This window comes from Panicum virgatum, chromosome 4N (assembly GCF_016808335.1).
Source record: "Panicum virgatum strain AP13 chromosome 4N, P.virgatum_v5, whole genome shotgun sequence".
Classification (NCBI taxonomy): Eukaryota; Viridiplantae; Streptophyta; class Magnoliopsida; order Poales; family Poaceae; genus Panicum; species Panicum virgatum.
In genome coordinates this window covers 15,519,132-15,526,760 of record NC_053148.1, presented here as the reverse complement: position 1 = coordinate 15,526,760, position 7,629 = coordinate 15,519,132, and the positions used below count along the sequence as shown (strand labels likewise).

General features: G+C 43.5%; 1 pseudogene; it reads left to right on the top strand.

Moving 5' to 3' along the window:
* Positions 1 to 712: 712 nt before the first annotated feature.
* On the top strand, positions 713 to 5,308 carry LOC120669169 (annotated as a pseudogene).
* Positions 5,309 to 7,629: the final 2,321 nt, after the last annotated feature.

Genomic DNA, 7,629 nt, shown 5'->3' with positions numbered 1-7,629 from the left:
AAATAAATAAATAAATAATATATGAACAAATAGTATCATAAAATATTAATACCGAGCAATCTATAAATTACCTCAAAATTTTCTTTTAGTATTTTAGATGCGAAGTGGGTGACGATAGTATCAATATCGATTTCATCCAATAATTTCTAGATGACATGATAGTACTTTATGCTGAAATTAAAGATAAAATAAGTTAGCTATGAATGGGCTGTGTAGTAAATTAAAAAAAAAAGAAGAAGACAAGATTGATCCAGGAGAGAAACGATTATGGAATTAAACTAACATGAATAGATTATAGATGAATATAACTTGCCTGCCGCCTTGACGCTTGCGTGCTGCGTGCCTGCGTGCATCAGCAAACAACAATTCAGCTTCAGCACATGCGTGATCAGGCCTGGTTGGCCGGTCCAGGCTTCCCGTCGAGCCTCGAGCGCTGCGTCTTGCCTGCAGCCTGCCGTCGCTCGTTGGCCGTCGTCGCGCAGCCGGCCTCGACAGTCGCGGCGGCCGGGCGTGGAACTGCAGAAGCAAGCGTGGAACACGGAAAGATAGACGCCGACGCCGAGATCGCGATTTGCTGCGAGCGGGGAAAGGAAACTGACGATTGGAATTTTGGAGTAACTGCACTCTAGCCTCAAACGTATACTATACATGTATACCTGGAGTGGGGGCCCGGGGCGGCCGCCCCGCTCGCCCCCCTCCAGGGCCGGGCCTGCTCACCGGCCAGCCCCGCGCCCTCGCCGGCCGTTCTCCTCGCGCCATCGCCGGCCGTTCTCCCCGCGCCCTCACCGACCATCCTCCTCGAGCCCTCACAGGCCGTTCTCCCCGCGCACTCGTCGCCGGTCGTCCCCTGGCTCGGCATACTCGCGCCGCTGGATTCCTTGCGCTCTCGCCAGTCGTCCGCTTGCCCAATCACCCTCGCCAGCCTTGCGCCCCCGCTGTTGTCCTCCTTGCAAGTTGCGAGGTCATCGTCCATCCTCGCGCGGACGCGCCCTCGCTGCTCCTCACCGTCGCCGGCCATCCAGGCAGCTGCTCCCCGTGGGGCCCATTGGGGACCGGGGATATGTCGTAGCCGGGGCCGGGGACGGATTTCTCCCCGTCAAGCATATCTGGGCCGGGGCGGAGAACGGAATCAGGGATCGGGGCGGGGACGGGAGCTGTGTCCCCGACCTCCCCGCTCCGTTGCCACCGTGAGTTATCCCCTCCCCTCCCCGATACGAAACGGGAACGGCAACGCCATATCCCCTCCCCTCGCTCCTCCAATCGATCTCTCCGAATCGAGCGAGGGCTACCTTCTCCAGCAGGACCAGCAGCGCGGGGACTCCGACCGTCGACCCAATCGCAGCGATCCCTGAAACCCTAACCTCGACGGGTTAAGATAAGGCCTCCAGTCAATATCTCAAGATCTTGCCAGCCAGTGACCTCTGTGCCAACTTGCAAGAAGCAGGAGATGGCTCTGCTGCTCCACCTACAAAGGAAGCATGAAGCACACCTTGCTGCTTGAGGGGCATCTCAAGAAGAAAGGTTGCATTGATGATGCAAATCTAGTGATGGAAAAGTCTGGTATGCCTCCTAGCCACAGCAGCAGCGTGTCAGGAGAAGCCCAGGAAGAAACCTCCATTGTTGTGGGGGAAGCGCTCACCACTGAGTGTGGAGAAGCAGCCAAAGCCAACTTCTTCTGTCGATCATGGCAAGGTGACACTGGATGAAGATGAAGAAGGACGTTCTGGCAAAAATCCTCCTCCTGTGGCGCTCAACGAGATTATTACGCATGATGAAGATGGTCAAAACTCTGACAAGATCGGCGTCCAGGCCATTGAGGACTACAAACAAGAACAAGAAAGAATAAGAGGGGACGCACAAGCCCTCCTTGAACTAGACATGGACGACATTGCAGAGAAGATATGGTATTACTCAAGGCAGTTAAACCATGACCCTCCTGAGGTGGACCCTGATTATATGACGGAATATGAGCCACAGGAGCTCATTAAGCTTAATGAGCGGCTAGCGTTGTACCGCATCAGGGCGTACGAGGTACAGTATCATGCTGTGGTCCTTTCTATTCCAGTTTTCTGCATCTGCCCTGCTTTGTGTTTAATTACTTTCCGAATGTTTTCTGTAGTTATCAGTCGACGCGAAGTTGGATGAGCTGGATGGTGGAAGTCTGACACAGCACTATCCTCCGTCCATTCTTAATGATGATGAGGGGTACTTTAGGTACTATGAGGAGAGTCTTGAATGGTACTTCAATGATGAACTCTGCAACTACGTTGGCTTTGAGGACTACCAGCGTATAGTGCTTCGTAGTTATGTAAGTATCAACACTTAACTTCGCCATGCCCGCTACCGCTAGCTTAACGCTCATTTTTGTTACTATGTACAACCAATCATGTTACTATACCCATACTACATTCTTTAAGTTGGGAGTGGACTTGTGGGTTACGTCCTACATTGGTTGGATTTCATGTTATTGTTTACATTCGTTTGGAGCTTTATTCCAAAAAAAAATATTGGCAAAGGAGGATGATTATGCTGATATGATTTGACTAGTATTCGATTTCCTTGACCTGTTTCACCTATGAGCCATAGTTTTGTTGAAGCTAATATAGCATGTTTTGTGTCTACATTTGTTGTTTCGACGTCAACAAGGGTAGCAATAATCCATCCAAGGAACCATTATTCTATTTTGTTCTAGCTAATATAGCATGTTTTGTGTCTACATTTTGTTGAAGTACTTTTGAACTGCTATAAGAAAACCTCTCACAAGTTACATACCACATTCCTCTAACCCCATCAACCCGAGAACTCTTGACTATTTGGAACCAGAGCCTTGTCTTGGTTTATATAAGTGAGTTGATTGTTCAAGTACATGAAAACTCTAGACCCTTTTGACCTGAGTTGGTGGTTAGAGTGTTAGACTGGACCAGTGAAATGGCAGTTGTAAAATTTAGGATCGGCTTGGTATCTCAAACAATTGTGGTACATGTCAACAATCATAGCCAACCTGGCTATTCTTTTTCTATTATTGGAGGTAGAAAAAAACGTTTTAGTGCACCATATCACCGTTGTTGCTTATATTTCTTATTATACAACCTTTGAGTTGAGAGAAATAATAGTTTTTCTTGTTATTTTCTGCTCCACAATACACCCTTTTGTGGGATAATTTGTTTATAGTAGAAAAATGTGTATTTGCAATTTCTAGACATGTACCGTTGGCAATCGATTTCATTATATGTAACAAACTGGGTATCTAGTCAGGGAACAAGTTACAATCAAGATATATTAGCTGTCTGGTTTGAGTAAGTGACTACACCTTTTATGATTTTGTGATTATGGACAATGCATATTAGGCTTGGTTATTTGGATGGAGATCACGTTATCAAATAGGATTTCCATATGACTGTTGTTTTTTCATCAGATCTGCAAAGTCTAGCTTGTGGTTTGTATCAAATCAGACATATGTTGGAAATCAATACTGTGATAATCAGCAAGTGCCCGTATCACCTATTTTGAAATGTCCCTCTAGATATCCTTCTCATGTGAGTACAGGCATATTAGCAGGTATCAAAGTGCTTTCAACAGATAATGTATCCTTTGTGCAGGGTGAGTATCATGATTGGAGAGCAAAACTCGTAATACCTATGCAGAAGACCTAGCATATGTCCAATATTGTGAAGCCATAGAAAATGAGACTAAGGTATTATCAGTTCGATTAAATTGTAAGCTACTGGTCATACGGTTGTGATCTGATAGCCTTTTTGTCACATGACAGTGGATTTAAGATTATCTGCTGGACAACACACTTCCGGTAAGCATCCCCCGAAACCCTTTTGCACCTAATTAGCATTCATGCAATGTGTTTAGGTTGACACATCTTGCATGTAAACTGTTTTGATTTTAGTGGGAAAGAGTTCAAAATGTGGCATGTGTTCAAGCACTGAAGATTGCAGCAGGCTTTCCCAATGTTTCCCCAAGATTAGTTTTCTCCGGTTTCGAAGTAATGCCACCTCATTCAGTTTTAGTTTAATTACAATGGGTGGTAATGGCATATTGGTATTTGACAGTTGGAGTTTTTCAAATTCAGGAACATATGTGGAGTGTTAAGTTTGATTTCAGGCATAAGGGATTGGATGCTGTCTATTTCGAGATCTGGAAGCGGGTTGCTAAGCAAAAGGTTAGTACCTAAGTATGCGCAACTAAGAAACTTGTGCTTTTATGTTATTTTCTATTTGTGCGTTGCTTTATATACTCATTTGCTTATTGACATATTTATCTCAAACTTCTTTCAGATGGATTTCAGAGAAGCTCTGTTGGGAGTATATCATGGAAAAATGTTTCCCTCGTGCAGTCTTGAGATTGAACTAGAGCTTGAAAAAAACACTCGATCGAGATTGTCAATGAAAGATAAGGTATGGTTATCCTTGTCAGTTTTATTATCCATATTCCTACACTTATGGTGGATGTTTTTCCATTGATCAAGTCATATAGAAATTTCTTATAATTTTGTTTCTGTTTTTCAGTATAATGCTTACGTGGCCCGCATTGATGATTTGGTAAGCATGATTTGCATGATTTCCTTGTCCAACTGAATTTTGCAGTTTATATTGATGGAACATCTGTATGCATAGGTTTCAGAGGATGCAGCTCGTCCATTGATCACAGAGGCCGTCAAAAAAAAAATGGTTAATTTTTTACCCTGGTTAGCAAATTTGACATGGCTATTTAGGTGATGTTATTCCTAGTTAATTGTGGCATTTTCATTTTACTTCAAAATTCAAAACCAAAGATCTACGTGGACTACGCAAGGAAGAAGTTATATATTGCAAAAGAAATTGGTTTGACTACCAAAGGTGCACCCGGCTTTTCAACAGTCATGGCGCAAAACTAGTGTGAACATATCCGTGAAAGACTAGTGGAAATAGCAGCGTCTAAGTAATTGTTGTATGTTATTTATTTGTAGGGAGAAGACCACAGGCCACTCCGGCATGCAGGGGAGGCAATGGCGGAGCAAAGCTTGAGTTGGACAGCTAATAAGGAATAAATAGGCTACCGGTGCTAGGTTCACTATCTATGTCGTAGTAATATTTAATAGGTTCACTGTCTATGTAGCTTTGATAAATACCCTGGTGTTGGTATGGGTAAAAAAAGTTATTGTTCGGTAAATTTTCATAAATGGAGTGAAGAATGGGAGAGGCTTTTTAGGATGGAACTAGATAATATTTTTCTCATGATTGTTAAATAAAGATGCTTGTGGCTGCTACCTGACTTGGTATCTATGATCTATCTATGAATCAAAATGCTATTTACTTAATTATTCTCGCCACAGAGAAACTATCACCGGTTCACAAAATTTGCTGTCCCCCCCCCCCCCCCCCCACTTCCACACATAATCTGTCAGGGTAAGAGCAATGTGCGCACAGATTCTTGGTATTAAGTGTGAGACCTAATTCAATGGGCAATAGCTATGATAAAGCTCACAGTGCTTATGTCCAAACAATATGGGTGGAGAGAAAATGGGCCAGAGAGAACATATTCTCTGTTTTTTTATTCCCTTAAGGTTAGTCTTATGTCTATGATGCACTTTTATTATTGCTCACGCTATTGTCATAGGCACAACGGATATGATGCACCATAACATCTAAATATCTTTTATACATACATGAGGGTGAGCAATATGTTCTCTCTGGCCCATATGTTGCTAGATTACCTATTGCTCACCCCTGTTGGTGAGCAACGGTGGCGGATCCACCCTATTGCTAGATTTCACCATATTGCTAGATTTCATGAGGGTGAGCAACAGTGGCGGATCCAAAATCATCGCCACTGTTCATCTTCAACCTCCCACACATCTCCTTCCTCACAACCTGGCCACTATTCATCTTCAACCTCCTACACATCTCCTTCCTCACGACGCCGGCGAGCGCCCCCGCCCCGCGCTAACCGAGCTCGCTGTCCCCCCTGCCCGGCCGGATGGTCCCCTGCAGCCGGCGGTGCCGCCGCTGCCTCGCCCGCCAAGCTCCCTCCTTCTAAAAGCGGGAGAATGCCGTCGCCGCACCCCCCACAAAATCGTTTGAAGCTTCAACCGATTGGAATGGAGTAAATATGGGGTTTATAGGGTCAATTATGCTCAAAAGTCACTACCGCCGAATCACAAAGATTGTGGATGCAAAATAGCACCACTTCCTGGTTGAAACGCGAATATAGAATTACACTATAACACACAACAAACGTCGAGTACAGAGTGCAGAATCACAAATGTTAGAATTAGATTTAGATTACTTAATCACTAATTTAGAGGATAATCCCATCCTTGGTAACTGCTTAGCAGTTAACACATGTAAACATTAATCACGTGTACAATGCGGCGGGGATGCCCGTTGCCAGACATCAGCATACAAACCGCCTCTACGAAAGAGACTTGGTAAACATTAATCACGTGTACAATGCAGGTGAAACATCCTTGGTAACTGCAGATATTTCACCTGATAATTATCAATGAAAGAGACACTTGATTCATTTGTTCGATACACTTCGTTTCAATCTTAACACGTCATCGGCACTTGTTTTCTGCCTCTGAGCGCACACATGTGGAACAGAACTCGGCGAGTTCTTTGGAACTCGCCGGGATAGTCATCTCGCCGGGCTTCAACGCAGGATTCACGGGACTTCCTCCAATGAAAGAGTAATTATGCTATAGATAGTGGTACTACTAACTCTATACTTAGAAAAATAAAATATTTTCAAACTCTACACAAGAGTAAGGGAAATGTCATGACAATCGCTGGCCGCGATGCAACTGTCATTGGCTTTGGTAGGGCCATGACCACACTTCCTATGGGTATATAGATTCAAATTGAGGATGCATTATTGTATGCCGATTCTACTCGCTCCCTACTAAGTTATAAAGATATCTATAAAAATGGGTTCCATGTGGATACCCATAAAGACAATGCAGAGGGGTTTCTCCTCATTACAAAGAACAACGGATATAGCAAGCAAATTGTTGAGAAAATTCCATCCCTTCCGTCTGGACTATGCTATACGTATATTAAGCCCGAAAGCCATGTTGCGCACAAAGTAATTTTCCAAAATGTGGAAGCATTCCACCTTTGGCATGATTGCTTTGGTCATCCCGGTGTTGAGATAATATGAAAAATTATTAGTAATTCAATTGTTCATAATTTGAATTCAGCAAAATTTCCACAATCTACAAATTTTGTGTACACCGCATGTGCCACAGGAAAATTGATTTTAAGACTCTCTTATCTTAAAATTCAAAATGAACCACACAAATTTCTTATGGTTCTTATAGACTCCACACGATGGTCTCATACATGTCTCTTGTCGACATGGAACCATGCATTTGCAAAAATTATTTCTCAAATAATTAAATTAAATGCACATTATCCTGAGCATATGATATAATCCATTCGTATGGATAATGCTACAGAATTCACTTCTAAAGCCTTCAATGATTATTGCATGGCACAAAGAATTCAAGTTCAGCACTCTGTACCTTATGTCCACACTCAAAATGGTTTAACTGAATCTCACATCAAAAGAATCAAATTAATTGCAAGACCATTGCTGTATAAGTGCAACCTACCAACCTCATGTTGGGGTCATGCAGTT